Source organism: Stenella coeruleoalba, assembly GCF_951394435.1.
Source record: "Stenella coeruleoalba genome assembly, contig: scaffold_91, whole genome shotgun sequence".
Lineage (NCBI taxonomy): Eukaryota > Metazoa > Chordata > Mammalia > Artiodactyla > Delphinidae > Stenella > Stenella coeruleoalba.
The window spans coordinates 878,941-902,891 of NW_027646130.1; the positions used below are offsets into that span (position 1 = coordinate 878,941).

A 23,951-nucleotide genomic window follows, 5' to 3' on the forward strand; every position below is an offset into this window, starting at 1 on the left:
TTGCAATTTCTGCGGAAGATGAACAGGAATAGCGAGAACCAATGAGAGGCTAGCTGGAGGTGTCTGGACGGGCAAATTTAACTCTCATTTCCCACCAGGAAGAGGAAATAACCAAAGGCTCAGTGTGCCGTGCCGGAACCAGATTAGGGCCTGAAGCCATCCTGCGGTGTTGCGGCCAGGTCACAAGAAAGCGAGTTGAAGAAAGGAGCTCAGGGGCACTGTAATTCACAAACCTGCAGAGTTATAAATGACAGCTATCGTCCAAAAATAGACTGAAGTAAGGCTGCCAAGAGGACTTGAAAGCGGGGCAGAATTGCAGGAAACCGATTTCAGGAGGTAGACTGGAATTGCATTGAAAGCATAGGAAAAGAGGCCGAACGTCCACAATGATGCACTTGGCCAAAAAGGGCGTATGCGTTTTTTCCTGAATATATTCAGGAAAAAACGCATACGCCCTTTTTGGCCAACCAAGCAAGCTTGCAAAGGAAATCTGCACTACAATGAAGTCTCACTTCCCCCCGGTCAAAAGGGCCATCTGAAAAAAGGGTAAAATCCAGAAAGGCAGGACAGGCCATGGAGAACTGGGAGCTTTGTTATGCTGATGGGCGGGATGTAAATTGCCAACAACCACTCGGGAGAAGTGTATGGTGTTTCCTGAAACATCTAAAAAACAAAGCAACAGAACCTAGGGCACTTCCACTTATGGTCCTATAGCTTAGGGAAATTAAAATGAAAAAGACACAGCCACCCCAAAGTTTGGAACGGCTCTGTTTACAAGAACCTCATTTACAGTACAAGTTCAACATCGCAGAAAGTGAAAAATGGATAAAGAAGTTGTGGTATTTACTTACAAAGCAATATCACTCAGCAATGAAATCTGTGTCATCAGGCCCTTAGCAGCACAATGAGTGGATTCAGGTATGATGATTCTAACTGAAATAAGTCACACAGAAAAAGAAACATCATAAGGTATCAGTAAGACACGGAATGTAAACTTGGCTACACAGGAACTGAATTACAGAACAGAACAGGGTCTCAAATTTAGAAAACCAACTTATGCTTGCTTAAGGGTAAAGGTGAGTTCGGGTGCTGCATAAAACCAGAGATTGAAATGAGCACAGATAAAGTTCCTTAAGCCAAATATGGAATAGACAAGAGCTACTCCTTGCTCAACGAAATGGACTCAACACCGGATATTAAACGCCTAAGAATGTACCTGACTAGTAAGTATCTTAAAACCTATGGATTGCTATGTCTCCGAAAGAGAATCAAGCATGTGTACAGGGGCATAAACGCAGCAGTGATAGGATAGGAGAGGTTCGGTGAGCAAATGAAGACCCTTTGAAGTCATATTGCATGGTACCCATTCCACGGGTTTCAACTACCCAGGTTTTAGGTATTCTTCCTTCAGCTAAAACATGCATGTGGAACCCAAGTATGATCAACCATGTGAATGGGAGACGTGTTCAAATATGTCTCAGTTTTCCTCCCCTGGTACTCGGGTGCAACATTCCAGACGCTTTACTAACACTCTCCCCACTTGGAAAGTCAGCGCCTTTAACCTCCTGTTTGGCCCAGTTTGCAATTTCTGCGGAAGATGAACAGGAATAGCGAGAACCAATGAGAGGCTAGCTGGAGGTGTCTGGACGGGCAAATTTAACTCTCATTTCCCACCAGGAAGAGGAAATAACCAAAGGCTCAGTGTGCCGTGCCGGAACCAGATTAGGGCCTGAAGCCATCCTGCGGTGTTGCGGCCAGGTCACAAGAAAGCGAGTTGAAGAAAGGAGCTCAGGGGCACTGTAATTCACAAACCTGCAGAGTTATAAATGACAGCTATCGTCCAAAAATAGACTGAAGTAAGGCTGCCAAGAGGACTTGAAAGCGGGGCAGAATTGCAGGAAACCGATTTCAGGAGGTAGACTGGAATTGCATTGAAAGCATAGGAAAAGAGGCCGAACGTCCACAATGATGCACTTGGCCAAAAAGGGCGTATGCGTTTTTTCCTGAATATATTCAGGAAAAAACGCATACGCCCTTTTTGGCCAACCAAGCAAGCTTGCAAAGGAAATCTGCACTACAATGAAGTCTCACTTCCCCCCGGTCAAAAGGGCCATCTGAAAAAAGGGTAAAATCCAGAAAGGCAGGACAGGCCATGGAGAACTGGGAGCCTTGTTATGCTGATGGGCGGGATGTAAATTGCCAACAACCACTCGGGAGAAGTGTATGGTGTTTCCTGAAACATCTAAAAAACAAAGCAACAGAACCTAGGGCACTTCCACTTATGGTCCTATAGCTTAGGGAAATTAAAATCAAAAAGACACAGCCACCCCAAAGTTTGGAACGGCTCTGTTTACAAGAACCTCATTTACAGTACAAGTTCAACATCGCAGAAAGTGAAAAATGGATAAAGAAGTTGTGGTATTTACTTACAAAGCAATATCACTCAGCAATGAAATCTGTGTCATCAGGCCCTTAGCAGCACAATGAGTGGTTTCAGGTATGATGATTCTAACTGAAATAAGTCACACAGAAAAAGAAACATCATAAGATATCAGTAAGACACGGAATGTAAACTTGGCTACACAGGAACTGAATTACAGAACAGAACAGGGTCTCAAATTTAGAAAACCAACTTATGCTTGCTTAAGGGTAAAGGTGAGTTCGGGTGCTGCATAAAACCAGAGATTGAAATGAGCACAGATAAAGTTCCTTAAGCCAAATATGGAATAGACAAGAGCTACTCCTTGCTCAACGAAATGGACTCAACACCGGATATTAAACGCCTAAGAATGTACCTGACTAGTAAGTATCTTAAAACCTATGGATTGCTATGTCTCCGAAAGAGAATCAAGCATGTGTACAGGGGCATAAACGCAGCAGTGATAGGATTGGAGAGGTTCGGTGAGCAAATGAAGACCCTTTGAAGTCACATTGCATTGTACCCATTCCATGGTTTTCAACTACCCAGGTTTTAGGTATTCTTCCTTCAGCTAAAACATGCATGTGGAACCCAGAGTATGATCAACCATGTGATCGGGAGACATGTTCAAATATGTCTCAGTTTTCGTACCCTGGTACTCGGGTGCAACATTCCAGACGCTTTACTAACACTCTCCCGACTTGGAGAGTCAGTCCCTTTAACCTCCTGTTTGGCCCAGTTTGCAATTTCTGTGGAAGATGAACAGGAATAGCGAGAACCAATGAGAGACTAGCTGGAGGTGTCTCGATGGGCAAATTTAACTCTCATTTCCCACCAGGAAGAGGAATTAACCAAAGGCTCAGCGTGCCGTGCCAGAACCAGATTAGGGCCTGAAGCCATCCTGCGGTGTTGCGGCCAGGTCACAAGAAAGCGAGTTGAAGAAAAGAGCTCAGGGGCACTGTAATTCACAAACCTGCAGAGTTATAAATGACAGCTATCGTCCAAAAATATACTGAAGTAAGGCTGCCAAGAGGACTTGAAAGCGGGGCAGAATTGCAGGAAACCGATTTCAGGAGGTAGACTGGAATTGCATTGAAAGCATAGGAAAAGAGGCAGAACGTCCACAATGATGCACTTGGCCAAAAAGGGCGTATACCTTTTTTCCTGAATATATTCAGGAAAAAACGCATACGCCCTTTTTGGCCAACCAAGCAAACTTGCAAAGGAAATCTGCACTACAATGAAGTCTCACTTCCCCCCGGTCAAAAGGGCCATCTGAAAAAAGTATAAAATCCAGAAAGGCAGGACAGGCCATGGAGAACTGGGAGCCTTGTTATGCTGATGGGCGGGATGTAAATTGCCAACAGACACTCAGGAGAAGTGTATGGTGTTTCCTGAAACATCTAAAAAACAAAGCAACAGAGCCTAGGGCACTTCCACTTATGGTCCTATAACTTAGGGAAATTAAAATCAAAAAGACACAGCAACCCCAAAGTTTGGGACGCCTCCATTTACAAGAACCTCGTTTACCGTACAAGTTCAATATCACAGAAAGTGAAAAATGGATAAAGAACTTGTGGTACTTACGTACAATGCAGTATCACTCAGCAATGAAATCTATGTCATCAGGCCCGTAGCAGTATAATGAGTGGATTCAGGTACGATGATTCTAACTGAAATAAGTCACACAGAAAAAGAAACATCATAAGATATCACTAATACACGGAATGTATACTTGGCTACACAGGAACTGCATTCCAAAACAGAACCGGGTCTCAAATTTAGAAAACCAACTTATGCTTGCTTAAGGGGAAAGGTGAGTTGGGGTGCTGCATAAAACCAGAGATTGAAATGAGCACAGATAAATTTCCTTAAGCCAAATATGGAATAGACAAGAGCTACTCCTTGCTCAACGAAATGGACTCAAAATCCCATATTAAACGCCTAAGAATGTACCTGACTAGAAAGTATCTTAAAACCTATGGATTGCTATGTCTCCAAAAGAGAATCAAGCGTGTGTACAGGGGCATAAACGCAGCAGTGATAGGATTGGAGAGGTTCGGTGAGCAAATGAAGACCCTTTGAAGTCATATTGCATGGTACCCATTACACGGGTCTCAACTCTCCAGGTTTAAGGTATTCTTCCTTCAGCTAAAACATGCATGTGGAACCCAGAGTATGATCAACCATGTGAACGGGAGACGTGTGCAAATATGTCTCAGTTTTCCTCCCCTGGTACTCGGGTGCAACATTCCAGACGCTTTACTAACACTCTCCCGACTTGGAGAGTCAGTCGCTTTAACCTCCTGTTTGGCCCAGTTTGCAATTTCTGCGGAAGATGAACAGGAATAGCGAGAACCAATGAGAGACTAGCTGGAGGTGTCTGAACGGGCAAATTTAACTCTCATTTCCCACCAGGAAGAGGAATTAACCAAAGGCTCAGCGTGCCGTGCCGGAACCAGATTAGGGCCTGAAGACATCCTGCGGTGTTGCGGCCAGGTCACAAGAAAGCGAGGTGAAGAAAGGAGCTCAGGGGCACTGTAATTCACAAACCTGCAGAGTTATAAATGACAGCTATCGTCCAAAAATAGACTGAAGTAAGGCTGCCAAGAGGACTTGAAAGCGGGGCAGAATTGCAGGAAACCGATTTCAGGAGGTAGATTGGAATTGCATTGAAAGCATAGGAAAAGAGGCAGAACGTCCACAATGATGCACTTGACCAAAAAGGGCGTATGCGTTTTTTCCTGAATATATTCAGGAAAAAACGCATACGCCCTTTTTGGCCAACCAAGCAAACTTGCAAAGGAAATCTGCACTACAATGAAGTCTCACTTCCCCCCGGTCAAAAGGGCCATCTGAAAAAAGTGTAAAATCCAGAAAGGCAGGACAGGCCATGGAGAACTGGGAGCCTTGTTATGCTGATGGGCGGGATGTAAATTGCCAACAGACACTCGGGAGAAGTGTATGGTGTTTCCTGAAACATCTAAAAAACAAAGCAACAGAGCCTAGGGCACTTCCACTTATGGTCCTATAGCTTAGGGAAATTAAAATCAAAAAGACACAGCCACCCCAAAGTTTGGGACGACTCTATTTACAAGAACCTCGTTTACCGTACAAGTTCAATATCACAGAAAGTGAAAAATGGATAAAGAACTTGTGGTACTTACGTACAATGCAGTATCACTCAGCAATGAAACCTATGTCATCAGGCCCGTAGCAGCATAATGAGTGGATTCAGGTACGATGATTCTAACTGAAATAAGTCACACAGAAAAAGAAACATCATAAGATATCAGTAATACACGGAATGTAAAGTTGGCTACACAGGAACTGAATTACAGAACAGAACAGGGTCTCAAATTTAGAAAACCAACTTATGCTTGCTTAAGGGGAAAGGTGAGTTGGGGTGCTGCATAAAACCAGAGATTGAAATGAGCACAGATAAAGTTCCTTAAGCCAAATATGGAATAGACAAGAGCTACTCCTTGCTCAACGAAATGGACTCAACACCGCATATTAAACGCCTAAGAATGTACCTGACTAGTAAGTATCTTAAAACCTATAGATTGCTATGTCTCCGAAAGAGAATCAAGCATGTGTACAGGGGCATAAACGCAGCAGTGATAGGATTGGAGAGGTTCGGTGAGCAAATGAAGACCCTTTGAAGTCATATTGCATGGTACCCATTCCACGGGTTTCAACTACCCAGGTTTTAGGTATTCTTCCTTCAGCTAAAACATGCATGTGGAACCCAAGTATGATCAACCATGTGATCGGGAGACGTGTTCAAATATGTCTCAGTTTTCCTCCCCTGGTACTCGGGTGCAACATTCCAGACGCTTTACTAACACTCTCCCCACCTGGAGAGTCCGCGCCTTTAACCTCCTGTTTGGCCCAGTTTGCAATTTCTGCGGAAGATGAACGGGAATAGCGAGAACCAATGAGAGGCTAGCTGCAGGTGTCTGGACGGGCAAATTTAACTCTCATTTCCCACCAGGAAGAGGAATTAACCAAAGGCTCAGCATGCCGGGCCGGAACCAGATTAGGGCCTGAAGCCATCCTGCGGTGTTGCGGCCAGGTCACAAGAAAGCGAGTTGAAGAAAGGAGCTCAGGGGCACTGTAATTCACAAACCTGCAGAGTTATAAATGACAGCTATCGTCCAAAAATAGACTGAAGTAAGGCTGCCAAGAGGACTTGAAAGCGGGGCAGAATTGCAGGAAACCGATTTCAGGAGGTAGACTGGAATTGCATTGAAAGCATAGGAAAAGAGGCAGAACGTCCACAATGATGCACTTGGCCAAAAAGGGCGTATGCGTTTTTTCCTGAATATATTCAGGAAAAAACGCATACGCCCTTTTTGCCCAACCAAGCAAGCTTGCAAAGGAAATCTGCACTACAATGAAGTCTCACTTCCCCCCGGTCAAAAGGGCCATCTGAAAAAAGTGTAAAATCCAGAAAGGCAGGACAGGCCATGGAGAACTGGCAGCCTTGTTATGCTGAAGGGCGGGATGTAAATTGCCAACAAACACTCGGGAGAAGTGTATGGTGTTTCCTGAAACATCTAAAAAACAAAGCAAGAGAGCCTAGGGCACTTCCACTTATGGTCCTATAGCTTAGGGAATTTAAAATCAAAAAGACACAGCCACCCCAAAGTTTCGAACGGCTCTGTTTACAAGAACCTCGTTTACAGTACAAGTTCAACATCGCAGAAAGTGAAAAATGGATAAAAAAGTTGTGGTATTTACTTACAAAGCAATATCACTCAGCAATGAAATCTGTGTCATCAGGCCCTTAGCAGCACAATGAGTGGATTCAGGTATGATGATTCTAACTGAAATAAGTCACACAGAAAAAGAAACATCATAAGATATCAGTAATACACGGAATGTAAACTTGGCTACACAGGAACTGAATTACAGAACAGAACAGGGTCTCAAATTTAGAAAACCAACTTATGCTTGCTTAATGGGAAAGGTGAGTTGGGGTGCTGCATAAAACCAGAGATTGAAATGAGCACAGATAAAGTTCCTTAAGCCAAATATGGAATAGACAAGAGCTACTCCTTGCTCAACGAAATGGACTCAACACCGCATATTAAACGCCTAAGAATGTACCTGACTAGTAAGTATCTTAAAACCTATGGATTGCTATGTCTCCGAAAGAGAATCAAGCATGTGTACAGGGGCATAAACGCAGCTGTGATAGGATTGGAGAGGTTCGGTGAGCAAATGAAGACCCTTTGAAGTCATATTGCATGGTACCCATTACACGGGTCTCAACTCTCCAGGTTTAAGGTATTCTTCCTTCAGCTAAAACATGCATGTGGAACCCAGAGTATGATCAACCATGTGAACGGGAGACGTGTTCAAATATGTCTCAGTTTTCCTACACTGGTACTCGGGTGCAACATTCCAGACGCTTTACTAACACTCTCCCGACTTGGAGAGTCAGTCCCTTTAACCTCCTGTTTGGCCCAGTTTGCAATTTCTGCGGAAGATGAACAGGAATAGCGAGAACCAATGAGAGACTAGCTGGAGGTGTCTGAACGGGCAAATTTAACTCTCATTTCCCACTAGGAAGAGGAATTAACCAAAGGCTCAGCGTGCCGTGCCGGAACCAGATTAGGGCCTGAAGACATCCTGCGGTGTTGCGGCCAGGTCACAAGAAAGCGAGTTGAAGAAAGGAGCTCAGGGGCACTGTAATTCACAAACCTGCAGAGTTATAAATGACAGCTATCGTCCAAAAATAGACTGAAGTAAGGCTGCCAAGAGGACTTGAAAGCGGGGCAGAATTGCAGGAAACCGATTTCAGGAGGTAGATTGGAATTGCATTGAAAGCATAGGAAAAGAGGCAGAACTTCCACAATGATGCACTTGGCCAAAAAGGGCGTATGCGTTTTTTCCTGAATATATTCAGGAAAAAACGCATACGCCCTTTTTGGCCAACCAAGCAAACTTGTAAAGGAAATCTGCACTACAATGAAGTCTCACTTCCCCCCGGTCAAAAGGGCCATCTGAAAAAAGTGTAAAATCCAGAAAGGCAGGACAGGCCATGGAGAACTGGGAGCCTTGTTATGCTGATGGGCGGGATGTAAATTGCCAACAGACACTCGGGAGAAGTGTATGGTGTTTCCTGAAACATCTAAAAAACAAAGCAACAGAGCCTAGGGCACTTCCACTTATGGTCCTATAGCTTAGGGAAATTAAAATCAAAAAGACACAGCCACCCCAAAGTTTGGGACGACTCTGTTTACAAGAACCTCGTTTACCGTACAAGTTCAATATCACAGAAAGTGAAAAATGGATAAAGAACTTGTGGTACTTACGTACAATGCAGTATCACTCAGCAATGAAACCTATGTCATCAGGCCCGTAGCAGCATAATGAGTGGATTCAGGTACGATGATTCTAACTGAAATAAGTCACACAGAAAAAGAAACATCATAAGATATCAGTAATACACGGAATGTAAACTTGGCTACACAGGAACTGAATTACAGAACAGAACAGGGTCTCAAATTTAGAAAACCAACTTATGCTTGCTTAAGGGGAAAGGTGAGTTGGGGTGCTGCATAAAACCAGAGATTGAAATGAGCACAGATAAAGTTCCTTAAGCCAAATATGGAATAGACAAGAGCTACTCCTTGCTCAACAAAATGGACTCAACACCGCATATTAAACGCCTAAGAATGTACCTGACTAGTAAGTATCTTAAAACCTATAGATTGCTATGTCTCCGAAAGAGAATCAAGCATGTGTACAGGGGCATAAACGCAGCAGTGATAGGATTGGAGAGGTTCGGTGAGCAAATGAAGACCCTTTGAAGTCATATTGCATGGTACCCATTCCACGGGTCTCAACTCTCCAGGTTTAAAGTATTCTTCCTTCAGCTAAAACATGCATGTGGAACCCAGAGTATGATCAACCATGAGATCGGGAGACGTGTTCAAATATGTCTCAGTTTTCCTCCCCTGGTACTCGGGTGCAACATTTCAGACGCTTTACTAACACTCTCCCCACTTGGAGAGTCAGCGCCTTTAACCTCCTGTTTGGCCCAGTTTGCAATTTCTGCGGAAGATGAACAGGAATAGCGAGAACCAATGAGAGGCTAGCTGGAGGTGTCTGGACGGGCAAATTTAACTCTCATTTCCCACCAGGAAGAGGAAATAACCAGAGGCGCAGTGTGCCGTGCCGGAACCAGATTAGGGCCTGAAGCTATCCTGCGGTGTTGCGGCCAGCTCACAAGAAAGCGAGTTGAAGAAAGGAGCTCAGGGGCACTGTAATTCACAAACCTGCAGAGTTATAAATGACAGCTATCGTCCAAAAATATACTGAAGTAAGGCTGCCAAGAGGACTTGAAAGCGGGGCAGAATTGCAGGAAACCGATTTCAGGAGGTAGACTGGAATTGCATTGAAAGCATAGGAAAAGAGGCAGAACGTCCACAATGATGCACTTGGCCAAAAAGGGCGTATGCGTTTTTTCCTGAATATATTCAGGAAAAAACGCATACGCCCTTTTTGGCCAACCAAGCAAGCTTGCAAAGGAAATCTGCACTACAATGAAGTCTCACTTCCCCCCGGTCAAAAGGGCCATCTGAAAAAAGTGTAAAATCCAGAAAGGCAGGACAGGCCATGGAGAACTGGGAGCCTTGTTATGCTGATGGGCGGGATGTAAATTGCCAACAACCACTCGGGAGAAGTGTATGGTGTTTCCTGAAACATCTAAAAAACAAAGCAACAGAACCTAGGGCACTTCCACTTATGGTCCTATAGCTTAGGGAAATTAAAATCAAAAAGACACAGCCACCCCAAAGTTTGGAACGGCTCTGTTTACAAGAACCTCGTTTACCGTACAAGTTCAACATCGCAGAAAGTGAAAAATGGATAAAGAAGTTGTGGTATTTACTTACAAAGCAATATCACTCAGCAATGAAATCTGTGTCATCAGGCCCTTAGCAGCACAATGAGTGGATTCAGGTATGATGATTCTAACTGAAATAAGTCACACAGAAAAAGAAACATCATAAGATATCAGTAATACACGGAATGTAAACTTTGCTACACAGGAACTGAATTACAGAACAGAACAGGGTCTAAAATTTAGAAAACCAACTTATGCTTGCTTAAGGGGAAAGGTGAGTTGGGGTGCTGCATAAAACCAGAGATTGAAATCAGCACAGATAAAGTTCCTTAAGCCAAATATGGAATAGACAAGAGCTACTCCTTGCTCAACGAAATGGACTCAACACCGCATATTAAACGCCTAAGAATGTACCTGACTAGTAAGTATCTTAAAACCTATGGATTGCTATGTCTCCGAAAGAGAATCAAGCATGTGTACAGGGGCATAAACGCAGCTGTGATAAGATTGGAGATGTTCGGTGCGAAAATGAAGACCCTTTGAAGTCATATTGCATGGTACCCATTCCACGGCTTTCACCTACCCAGGTTTAAGGTATTCTTCCTTCAGCTAAAACATGCATGTGGAACCTAGAGTATGATCAACCATGTGATCGGGAGACGTGTTCAAATATGTCTCAGTTTTCGTACCCTGGTACTCGGGTGCAACATTCCAGACGCTTTACTAACACTCTCCCGACTTGGAGAGTCAGTCCCTTTAACCTCCTGTTTGGCCCAGTTTGCAATTTCTGCGGAAGATGAACAGGAATAGCGAGAACCAATGAGAGGCTAGCTGGAGGTGTCTGAACGGGCAAATTTAACTCTCATTTCCCACCAGGAAGAGGAATTAACCAAAGGCTCAGCGTGCCGTGCCGGAAACAGATTAGGGCCTGAAGCCATCCTGCGGTGTTGCGGCCAGGTCACAAGAAAGCGAGTTGAAGAAAGGAGCTCAGGGGCACTGTAATTCACAAACCTGCAGAGTTATAAATGACAGCTATCGTCCAAAAATAGACTGAAGTAAGGCTGCCAAGAGGACTTGAAAGCGGGGCAGAATTGCAGGAAACCGATTTCAAGAGGTAGACTGGAATTGCATTGAAAGCATAGGAAAAGAGGCAGAACGTCCACAATGATGCACTTGGCCAAAAAGGGCGTATGCGTTTTTTCCTGAACATATTCAGGAAAAAACGCATACGCCCCTTTTGGCCAACCAAGCAAACTTGCAAAGGAAATCTGCACTACAATGAAGTCTCACTTCCCCCCGGTCAAAAGGGCCATCTGAAAAAAGTGTAAAATCCAGAAAGGCAGGACAGGCCATGGAGAACTGGGAGCCTTGTTATGCTGATGGGCGGGATGTAAATTGCCAACAGACACTCGGGAGAAGTGTATGGTGTTTCCTGAAACATCTAAAAAACAAAGCAACAGAGCCTAGGGCACTTCCACTTATGGTCCTATAGCTTAGGGAAATTAAAATCAAAAAGACACAGCCACCCCAAAGTTTGGGACGCCTCTGTTTACAAGAACCTCGTTTACCGTACAAGTTCAACATCGCAGAAAGTGAAAAATGGATAAAGAAGTTGTGGTATTTACTTACAAAGCAATATCACTCAGCAATGAAATCTATGTCATCAGGCCCTTAGCAGCACAATGAGTGGATTCAGGTACGATGATTCTAACTGAAATAAGTCACACAGAAAAAGAAACATCATAAGATATCAGTAATACACGGAATGTAAACTTGGCTACACAGGAACTGAATTACAGAACAGAACAGGGTCTCAAATTTAGAAAACCAAGTTATGCTTGCTTAAGGGTAAAGGTGAGTGGGGGTGCTGCATAAAACCAGAGATTGAAATGAGCACAGATAAAGTTCCTTAAGCCAAATATGGAATAGAGAAGAGCTACTCCTTGCTCAACGAAATGGACTCAACACCGCATATTAAACGCCTAAGAATGTACCTGACTAGTAAGTATCTTAAAACCTAGGGATTGCTATGTCTCCGAAAGAGAATCAAGCATGTGTACAGGGGCATAAACGCAGCAGTGATAGGATTGGAGAGGTTCGGTGAGCAAATGAAGACCCTTTGAAGTCATATTGCATGGTACCCATTCCACGGGTTTCAACTACCCAGGTTTAAGGTATTCTTCCTTCAGCTAAAACATGCATGTGGAACCCAGAGTATGATCAACCATGTGAACGGGAGACGTGTTCAAATATGTCTCAGTTTTCCTCACCTGGTACTCGGGTGCAACATTCCAGATGCTTTACTAACACTCTCCCGACTTGGAGAGTCAGTCCCTTTAACCTCCTGTTTGGCCCAGTTTGCAATTTCTGTGGAAGATGAACAGGAATAGCGAGAACCAATGAGAGACTAGCTGGAGGTGTCTGAACGGGCAAATTTAACTCTCATTTCCCACCAGGAAGAGGAATTAACCAAAGGCTCAGCGTGCCGTGCCGGAACCAGATTAGGGCCTGAAGCCATCCTGTGGTGTTGCGGCCAGGTCACAAGAAAGCGAGTTGAAGAAAGGAGCTCAGGGGCACTGTAATTCACAAACCTGCAGAGTTATAAATGACAGCTATCGTCCAAAACTAGACTGAAGTAAGGCTGCCAAGAGGACTTGAAAGCGGGGCAGAATTGCAGGAAACCGATTTCAGGAGGTAGACTGGAATTGCATTGAAAGCATAGGAAAAGAGGCAGAACGTCCACAATGATGCACTTGGCCAAAAAGGGCGTATGCGTTTTTTCCTGAATATATTTTTCCTGAATATATTCAGGAAAAAACGCATACGCCCTTTTTGGCCAACCAAGCAAGCTTGCAAAGGAAATCTGCACTACAATGAAGTCTCACTTCCCCCCGGTCAAAAGGGCCATCTGAAAAAAGTGTAAAATCCAGAAAGGCAGGACAGGCCATGGAGAACTGGGAGCCTTGTTATGCTGATGGGCGGGATGTAAATTGCCAACAACCACTTGGGAGAAGTGTATGGTGTTTCCTGAAACATCTAAAAAACAAAGCAACAGAGCCTAGGGCACTTCCACTTATGGTCCTATAGCTTAGGGAAATTAAAATGAAAAAGACACAGCCACCCCAAAGTTTGGAACGGCTCTGTTTACAAGAACCTCGTTTACAGTACAAGTTCAACATCGCAGAAAGTGAAAAATGGATAAAGAAGTTGAGGTATTTACTTAAAAAGCAATATCACTCAGCAATGAAATCTGTGTCATCAGGCCCTTAGCAGCACAATGAGTGGATTCAGGTATGATGATTCTAACTGAAATAAGTCACACAGAAAAAGAAACATCATAAGATATCAGTAATACACGGAATGTAAACTTGGCTACACAGGAACTGAATTACAGAATAGAACAGGGTCTCACATTTAGAAAACCAACTTATGCTTGCTTAAGGGGAAAGGTGAGTTGGGGTGCTGCATAAAACCAGAGATTGAAATGAGCACAGATAAAGTTCTTTAAGCCAAATATGGAATAGACAAGAGCTACTCCTTGCTCAACGAAATGGACTCAACACCGCATATTAAACACCTAAGAATGTACCTGACTAGTAAGTATCTTAAAACCTATGGATTGCTATGTCTCCAAAAGAGAATCAAGCGTGTGTACAGGGGAAGAAACGCAGCAGTGATAGGATTGGAGAGGTTCAGTGAGCAAATGAAGACCCTTTGAAGTCATATTGCATGGTACCCATTCCACGGGTCTCAACTCTCCATGTTTAAGGTATTCTTCCTTCAGCTAAAACATGCATGTGGAACCCAGAGTATGATCAACCATGTGAACGGGAGACGTGTTCAAATATGTCTCAGTTTTCCTCCCCTGGTACTCGGGTGCAACATTCCAGACGCTTTACTAACACTCTCCCGTCTTGGAGAGTCAGTCCCTTTAACCTCCTGTTTGGCCCAGTTTGCAATTTCTGCGGAAGATGAACATGAATAGCGAGAACCAATGAGAGGCTAGCTGGAGTTGTCTGGACGGGCAAATTTAACTCTCATTTCCCACCAGGAAGAGGAAATAACCAAAGGCTCAGCGTGCCGTACCGGAACCAGATTAGGGCCTGAAGCCATCCTGCGGTGTTGCGGCCAGCTCAAAAGAAAGCGAGTTGAAGAAAGGAGCCCAGGGGCACTGTAATTCACAAACCTGCAGAGTTATAAATGACAGTTATCGTCCAAAAATACACTGAAGTAAGGCTGCCAAGAGGACTTGAAAGCGGGGCAGAATTGCAGGAAACCGATTTCAGGAGGTAGACTGGAATTGCATTGAAAGCATAGGAAAAGAGGCAGAACGTCCACAATGATGCACTTGGCCAAAAAGGGCGTATGCGTTTTTTCCTGAATATATTCAGGAAAAAACGCATACGCCCTTTTTGGCCAACCAAGCAAGCTTGCAAAGGAAATCTGCACTACAATGAAGTCTCACTTCCCCCCGGTCAAAAGGGCCATCTGAAAAAAGTGTAAAATCCAGAAAGGCAGGACAGGCCATGGAGAACTGGGAGCCTTGTTATGCTGATGGGCGGGATGTAAATTGCCAACAACCACTCGGGAGAAGTGTATGGTGTTTCCTGAAACATCTAAAAAACAAAGCAACAGAGCCTAGGGCACTGCCACTTATGGTCCTATAGCTTAGGGAAATTAAAATCAAAAAGACACAGCCACCCCAAAGTTTGGAACGGCTCTGTTTACAAGAACCTCGTTTACCGTACAAGTTCAACATCGCAGAAAGTGAAAAATGGATAAAGAAGTTGTGGTATTTACTTACAAAGCAATATCACTCAGCAATGAAATCTATGTCATCAGGCCCTTAGCATCACAATGAGTGGATTCAGGTATGATGATTCTAACTGAAATAAGTCACACAGAAAAAGAAACATCATAAGATATCAGTAATACACGGAATGTAAACTTGGCTACACAGGAACTGAATTACAGAACAGAACAGGTTCTCAAATTTAGAAAACCAACTTATGCTTGCTTAAGGGGAAAAGTGAGTTGGGGTGCTGCATAAAAGCAGAGATTGAAATGAGCACAGATAAAGTTCCTTAAGCCAAATATGGAATAGACAAGAGCTACTCCTTGCTCAACGAAATGGACTCAATACCGCATATTAAACGCCTAAGAATGTACCTGACTAGTAAGTATCGTAAAACCTATGGATTGCTATGTCTCCAAAAGAGAATCAAGCATGTGAACAGGGGCATAAACGCAGCAGTGATAGGATTGCAGAGGTTCGGTGAGCAAATGAAGACCCTTTGAAGTCATATTGCATGGTACCCATTACACGGGTCTCAACTCTCCAGGTTTAAGGTATTCTTCCTTCAGCTAAAACATGCATGTGGAACCCAAGTATGATCAACCATGTGAACGGGAGACGTGTTCAAATATGTCTCAGTTTTCCTCCCCTGGTACTCGGGTGCAACATTCCAGACTCTTTACTAACACTCTCCCCACTTGGAGAGTCAGCGCCTTTAACCTCCTGTTTGGCCCAGTTTGCAATTTCTGCGGAAGATGAACAGGAATAGCGAGAACCAATGAGAGGCTAGCTGGAGGTGTCTGGACGGGCAAATTTAACTCTCATTTCCCACCAGGAACAGGAAATAACCAAAGGCTCAGCGTGCCGTACCGGAACCAGATTAGGGCCTGAAGCCATCCTGCGGTGTTGCGGCCAGCTCAAAAGAAAGCGAGTTGAACAAAGGAGCTCAGGGGCACTGTAATTCACAAACCTGCAGAGTTATAAATGACAGCTATCGTCCAAAAATAGACTGAAGTAAGGCTGCCAAGAGGACTTGAAAGCGGGGCAGAATTGCAGGAAACCGATTTCAGGAGGTAGACTGGAATTGCACTGAAAGCATAGGAAAAGAGGCAGAACGTCCACAATGATGCACTTGGCCAAAAAGGGCGTATGCGTTTTTTCCTGAATATATTCAGGAAAAAACGCATACGCCCTTTTTGGCCAACCAAGCAAGCTTGCAAAGGAAATCTGCACTACAATGAAGTCTCACTTCCCCCCGGTCAAAAGGGCCATCTGAAAAAAGTGTAAAATCCAGAAAGGCAGGACAGGCCATGGAGAACTGGGAGCCTTGTTAATCTGATGGGCGGGATGTAAATTGCCAACAACCAGTCGGGAGAAGTATATGGTGTTTCCTGAAACATCTAAAAAACAAAGCAACAGAACCTAGGGCACTTCCACTTATGGTCCTATAGCTTAGGGAAATTAAAGTCAAAAAGACACAGCCACCCCAAAGTTTAGAACGGCTCTGTTTACAAGAACCTCGTTTACAGTACAAGTTCAACATCGCAGAAAGTGAAAAATGGATAAAGAAGTTGTGGTATTTACTTACAAAGCAATATCACTCAGCAATGAAATCTATGTCATCAGGCCCTTAGCAGCACAATGAGTGGATTCAGGTATGATGATTCTAACTGAAATAAGTCACACAGAAAAAGAAACATCATAAGATATCACTAATACACGGAATGTAAACTTGGCTACACAGGAACTGAATTCCAAAACAGAACAGGGTCTCAAATTTAGAAAACCAACTTATGCTTGCTTAAGTGTAAAGGTGAGTTGGGGTGCTGCATAAAACCAGAGATTGAAATGAGCACAGATAAAGTTCCTTAAGCCAAATATGGAATAGACAAGAGCTACTCCTTGCTCAACGAAATGGACTCAACACCGCATATTAAACGCCTAAGAATGTACCTGACTAGTAAGTATCTTAAAACCTATGGATTGCTATGTCTCCGAAAGAGAATCAAGCATGTGTACAGGGGCATAAACGCAGCAGTGATAGGATTGGAGAGGTTCGGTGAGCAAATGAAGACCCTTTGAAGTCATATTGCATGGTACCCATTCCACGGGTTTCAACTAACCATGTTTAAGGTATTCTTCCTTCAGCTAAAACATGCATGTGGAACCCAAGTATGATCAACCATGTGAACGGGAGACGTGTTCAAATATGTCTCAGTTTTCCTCCCCTGGTACTCGGGTGCAACATTCCAGACGCTTTACTAACACTCTCCCCACTTGGAAAGTCAGCGCCTTTAACCTCCTGTTTGGCCCAGTTTGCAATTTCTGCGGAAGATGAACAGGAATAGCGAGAACCAATGAGAGACTAGCTGGAGGTGTCTGGACGGGCAAATTTAACTCTCATTTCCCACCAGGAAGAGGAAATAACCAAAGGCTCAGCGTGCCGTGCCGGAACCAGATTAGGGCCTGAAGCCATCCTGCGGTGTTGCGGCCAGCTCAAAAGAAAGCGAGTTGAACAAAGGAGCTCAGGGGCACTGTAATTCACAAACCTGCAGAGTTATAAATGACAGCTATCGTCCAAAAATAGACTGAAGTAAGGCTGCCAAGAGGACTTGAAAGCGGGGCAGAATTGCAGGAAACCGATTTCAGGAGGTAGACTGGAATTGCACTGAAAGCATCGGAAAAGAGGCAGAACGTCCACAATGATGCACTTGGCCAAAAAGGGCGTATGCGTTTTTTCCTGAATATATTCAGGAAAAAACGCATACGCCCTTTTTGGCCAACCAAGCAAGCTTGCAAAGGAAATCTGCACTACAATGAAGTCTCACTTCCCCCCGGTCAAAAGGGCCATCTGAAAAAAGTGTAAAATCCAGAAAGGCAGGACAGGCCATGGAGAACTGGGAGCCTTGTTATGCTGATGGGCGGGATGTAAATTGCCAACAACCACTCGGGAGAAGTATATGCTGTTTCCTGAAACATCTAAAAAACAAAGCAACAGAACCTAGGGCACTTCCACTTATGGTCCTATAGCTTAGGGAAATTAAAATCAAAAAGACACAGCCACCCCAAAGTTTGGAACGGCTCTGTTTACAAGAACCTCGTTTACAGTACAAGTTCAACAGCGCAGAAAGTGAAAAATGGATAAAGAAGTTGTGGTATTTACTTAAAAAGCAATATCACTCAGCAATGAAATCTGTGTCATCAGGCCCTTAGCAGCACAATGAGTGGATTCAGGTATGATGATTCTAACTGAAATAAGTCACACAGAAAAAGAAACATCATAAGATATCACTAATACACGGAATGTAAACTTGGCTACACAGGAACTGAATTCCAAAACAGAACAGGGTCTCAAATTTAGAAAACCAACTTATGCTTGCTTAAGTGTAAAGGTGAGTTGGGGTGCTGCATAAAACCAGATATTGAAATGAGCACAGATAAAGTTCCTTAAGTCAAATATGGAATAGACAAGAGCTACTCCTTGCTCAACGAAATGGACTCAACACCGCATATTAAACGCCTAAGAATGTACCTGACTAGTAAGTATCTTAAAACCTATGGATTGCTATGTCTCCGAAAGAGAATCAAGCATGTGTACAGGGGCATAAACGCAGCAGTGATAGGATTGGAGAGGTTCGGTGAGCAAATGAAGACCCTTTGAAGTCATATTGCATGGTACCCATTCCACGGGTTTCAACTACCCAGGTTTAAGGTATTCTTCCTTCAGCTAAAACATGCATGTGGAACCTAGAGTATGATCAACCATGTGATCGGGAGACGTGTTCAAATATGTCTCAGTTTTCCTCCCCTGGTACTCGGGTGCAACATTCCAGACACTTTACTAACACTCTCCCCACTTGGAGAGTCAGTCCCTTTAACCTCCTGTTTGGCCCAGTTTGCAATTTCTGCGGAAGATGAACAGGAATATCGAGAACCAATGAGAGGCTAGCTGGAGGTGTCTGGACGGGCAAATTTAACTCTCATTTCCCACCAGGAAGAGGAATTAACCAAAGGCTCAGCGTGCCGTGCCGGAACCAGATTAGGGCCTGAAGCCATCCTGCGGTGTTGCGGCCAGCTCAAAAGAAAGCGAGTTGAAGACAGGAGCTCAGGGGCACTGTAATTCACAAACCTGCAGAGTTATAAATGACAGCTATCGTCCAAAAATAGACTGAAGTAAGGCTGCCAAGAGGACTTGAAAGCGGGGCAGAATTGCAGGAAACCGATTTCAGGAGGTAGACTGGAATTGCATTGAAAGCATAGGAAAAGAGGCAGAACGTCCACAATGATGCACTTGGCCAAAAAGGGCGTATGCCTTTTTTCCTGAATATATTCAGGAAAAAACGCATACGACCTTTTTGGCCAACCAAGCAAGCTTGCAAAGGAAATCTGCACTACAATGAAGTCTCACTTCCCCCCGGTCAAAAGGGCCATCTGAAAAAAGTGTAAAATCCAGAAAGGCAGGACAGGCCATGGAGAACTGGGAGCCTTGTTATGCTGATGGGTGGGATGTAAATTGCCAACAGACACTCGGGAGAAGTGTATGGTGTTTCCTGAAACATCTAAAAAACAAAGCAACAGAGCCTAGGGCACTGCCACTTATGGTCCTATAACTTAGGGAAATTAAAATCAAAAAGACACAGCCACCCCAAAGTTTGGGACGCCTCTGTTTACAAGAACCTCGTTTACAGTACAAGTTCAACATCGCAGAAAGTGAAAAATGGATAAAGAAGTTGTGGTATTTACTTACAAAGCAATATCACTCAGCAATGAAATCTATGTCATCAGGCCCTTAGCATCACAATGAGTGGATTCAGGTATGATGATTCTAACTGAAATAAGTCACACAGAAAAAGAAACATCATAAGATATCAGTAATACACGGAATGTAAACTTGGCTACACAGGAACTGAATTACAGAACAGAACAGGGTCTCAAATTTAGAAAACCAACTTATGCTTGCTTAAGGGTAAAGGTGAGTTGGGGTGCTGCATAAAACCAGAGATTGAAATGAGCACAGATAAAGTTCCTTAAGTCAAATATGGAATAGACAAGAGCTACTCCTTGCTCAACGAAATGGACTCAACACCGCATATTAAACGCCTAAGAATGTACCTGACTAGTAAGTATCTTAAAACCTATGGATTGCTATGTTTCCAAAAGAGAATCAAGCGTGTGTACAGGGGCATAAACGCAGCAGTGATAGGATTGGAGAGGTTCGGTGAGCAAATGAAGACCCTTTGAAGTCATATTGCATGGTACCCATTACACGGGTCTTAACTCTCCAGGTTTAAGGTATTCTTCCTTCAGCTAAAACATGCATGTGGAACCCAAGTATGATCAACCATGTGAACGGGAGACGTGTTCAAATATGTCTCAGTTTTCCTCCCCTGGTACTCGGGTGCAACATTCCAGACGCTTTACTAACACTCTCCCCACTTGGAGAGTCAGCGCCTTTAACCTCCTGTTTGGCCCAGTTTGCAATTTCTGCGGAAGATGAACAGGAATAGCGAGAACCAATGAGAGACTAGCTGGAGGTGTCTGGACGGGCAAATTTAACTCTCATTTCCCACCAGGAAGAGGAAATAACCAAAGGCTCAGCGTGCCGTACCGGAACCAGATTAGGGCCTGAAGCCATCCTGCGGTGTTGCGGCCAGCTCAAAAGAAAGCGAGTTGAAGACAGGAGCTCAGGGGCACTGTAATTCACAAACCTGCAGAGTTATAAATGACAGCTATCGTCCAAAAATAGACTGAAGTAAGGCTGCCAAGAGGACTTGAAAGCGGGGCAGAATTGCAGGAAACCGATTTCAGGAGGTAGACTGGAATTGCATTGAAAGCATAGGAAAAGAGGCAGAACGTCCACAATGATGCACTTGGCCAAAAAGGGCGTATGCGTTTTTTCCTGAATATATTCAGGAAAAAACGCATACGCCCTTTTTGGCCAACCAAGCAAGCTTGCAAAGGAAATCTGCACTACAATGAAGTCTCACTTCCCCCCGGTCAAAAGGGCCATCTGAAAAAAGTGTAAAATCCAGAAAGGCAGGACAGGCCATGGAGAACTGGGAGCCTTGTTATGCTGATGGGCGGGAAGTAAAATGCCAACAGACACTCGGGAGAAGTTTATGGTGTTTCCTGAAACATCTAAAAAACAAAGCAACAGAGCCTAGGGCACTGCCACTTATGGTCCTATAGCTTAGGGAAATTAAAATCAAAAAGACACAGCCACCCCAAAGTTTGGAACGGCTCTGTTTACAAGAACCTCGTTTACAGTACAAGTTCAACATCGCAGAAAGTGAAAAATGGATAAAGAAGTTGTGGTATTTACTTACAAAGCAATATCACTCAGCAATGAAATCTGTGTCATCAGGCCCGTAGCAGCACAATGAGTGGATTCAGGTATGATGATTCTAACTGAAATAAGTCACACAGAAAAGAAACATCATAAGATATCAGTAATACACGGAATGTAAACTTGGCTACACAGGAACTGAATTACAGAACAGAACAGGGTCTCAAATTTAGAAAACCAACTTATGCTTGCTTAAGGGGAAAGGTGAGTTGGGGTGCTGCATAAAAGCAGAGATTGAAATGAGCACAGATAAAGTTCCTTAAGCCAAATATGGAATAGACAAGAGCTACTCCTTGCTCAACGAAATGGACTCAACACCGCATATTAAACGCCTAAGAATGTACCTGACTAGTAAGTATCTTAAAACCTATGGATTGCTATGTTTCCAAAAGAGAATCAAGCGTGTGTACAGGGGCATAAACGCAGCAGTGATAGGATTGGAGAGGTTCGGTGAGCAAATGAAGACCCTTTGAAGTCATATTGCATGGTACCCATTACACGGGTCTGAACTCTCCAGGTTTAAGGTATTCTTCCTTCAGCTAAAACATGCATGTGGAACCCAAGTATGATCAACCATGTGAACGGGAGACGTGTTCAAATATGTCTCAGTTTTCCTTCCCTGGTACTCGGGTGCAACATTCCAGACGCTTTACTAACACTCTCCCCACTTGGAGAGTCAGTCCCTTTAACCTCCTCTTTGGCCCAGTTTGTAATTTCTGCGGAAGATGAACAGGAATAGCGAGAACCAATGAGAGGCTAGCTGGAGGTGTCTGGACGGGCAAATTTAACTCTCATTTCCCACCAGGAAGAGGAATTAACCAAAGGCTCAGCATGCCGGGCTGGAACCAGATTAGGGCCTGAAGCCATCCTGCGGTGTTGCGGCCAGGTCACAAGAAAGCGAGTTGAAGAAAGGAGCTCAGGGGCACTGTAATTCACAAACCTGCAGAGTTATAAATGACAGCTATCGTCCAAAAATAGACTGAAGTAAGGCTGCCAAGAGGACTTGAAAGCGGGGCAGAATTGCAGGAAACCGATTTCAGGAGATAGACTGGAATTGCATTGAAAGCATAGGAAAAGAGGCAGAACGTCCACAATGATGCACTTGGCCAAAAAGGGCGTATGCGTTTTTTCCTGAATATATTCAGGAAAAAACGCATACGCCCTTTTTGGCCAACCAAGCAAGCTTGCAAAGGAAATCTGCACTACAATGAAGTCTCACTTCCCCCCGGTCAAAAGGGCCATCTGAAAAAAGTGTAAAATCCAGAAAGGCAGGACAGGCCATGGAGAACTGGGAGCCTTGTTATGCTGATGGACGGGATGTAAATTGCCAACAGACACTCGGGAGAAGTGTATGGTGTTTCCTGAAACATCTAAAAAACAAAGCAACAGAGCCTAGGGCACTGCCACTTATGGTCCTATAGCTTAGGGAAATTAAAATCAAAAAGACACAGCCACCCCAAAGTTTGGGACGGCTCTGTTTACAAGAACCTCGTTTACAGTACAAGTTCAACATCGCAGAAAGTGAAAAATGGATAAAGAAGTTGTGGTATTTACTTACAAAGCAATATCACTCAGCAATGAAATCTATGTCATCAGGCCCTTAGCATCACAATGAGTGGATTCAGGTATGATGATTCTAACTGAAATAAGTCACACAGAAAAAGAAACATCATAAGATATCAGTAATACACGGAATGGAAATTTGGCTACACAGGAACTGAATTACAGAACAGAACAGGGTCTCAAATTTAGAAAACCAACTTATGCTTGCTTAAGGGGAAAGGTGAGTTGGGGTGCTGCATAAAACCAGAGATTGAAATGAGCACAGATAAAGTTCCTTAAGCCAAATATGGAATAGACAAGAGCTACTCCTTGCTCAACGAAATGGACTCAAAACCCCATATTAAACGCCTAAGAATGTACCTGACTAGTAAGTATCTTAAAACCTATGGATTGCTATGTCTCCAAAAGAGAATCAAGCGTGTGTACAGGGGAATAAACGCAGCAGTGATAGGATTGGAGAGGTTCGGTGAGCAAATGAAGACCCTTTGAAGTCATATTGCATGGTACCCATTCCACGGGTCTCAACTCTCCAGGTTTAAGGTATTCTTCCTTCAGCTAAAACATGCATGTGGAACCCAGAGTATGATCAACCATGTGAATGGGAGACGTGTTCAAATATGTCTCAGTTTTCCTCCCCTGGTACTCGGGTGCAACATTCCAGACGCTTTACTAACACTCTTCCGACTTGGAGAGTCAGTCCCTTTAACCTCCTGTTTGGCCCAGTTTGCAATTTCTGCGGAAGATGAACAGGAATAGCGAGAACCAATGAGAGACTAGCTGGAGGTGTCTGGACGGGCAAATTTAACTCTCATTTCCCACCAGGAAGAGGAATTAACCAAAGGCTCAGCGTGCCGTGCCGGAACCAGATTAGGGCCTGAAGCCATCCTGCGGTGTTGCGGCCAGGTCACAAGAAAGCGAGTTGAAGAAAGGAGCTCAGGGGCACTGTAATTCACAAACCTGCAGAGTT

At 43.9% G+C, this 23,951-nt stretch overlaps 1 long non-coding RNA gene across 2 annotated transcripts; it reads right to left on the reverse strand.

Annotated features, from left to right (window-relative positions):
* Positions 1-2,427: 2,427 nt before the first annotated feature.
* LOC307181309 lies at positions 2,428-18,309 on the reverse strand. Of its 2 annotated transcripts, none has more exons than XR_013826400.1 (3): positions 18,239-18,309; positions 13,501-13,582; positions 2,428-2,508 (listed from the first exon to the last, which is right to left on the reverse strand). It is a non-coding gene; the product is annotated as an uncharacterized lncRNA (long non-coding RNA). The 2 variants fall into 2 exon arrangements; XR_013826401.1 differs by lacking the exon at positions 2,428-2,508 and adding an exon at positions 4,004-4,088.
* Positions 18,310-23,951: the final 5,642 nt, after the last annotated feature.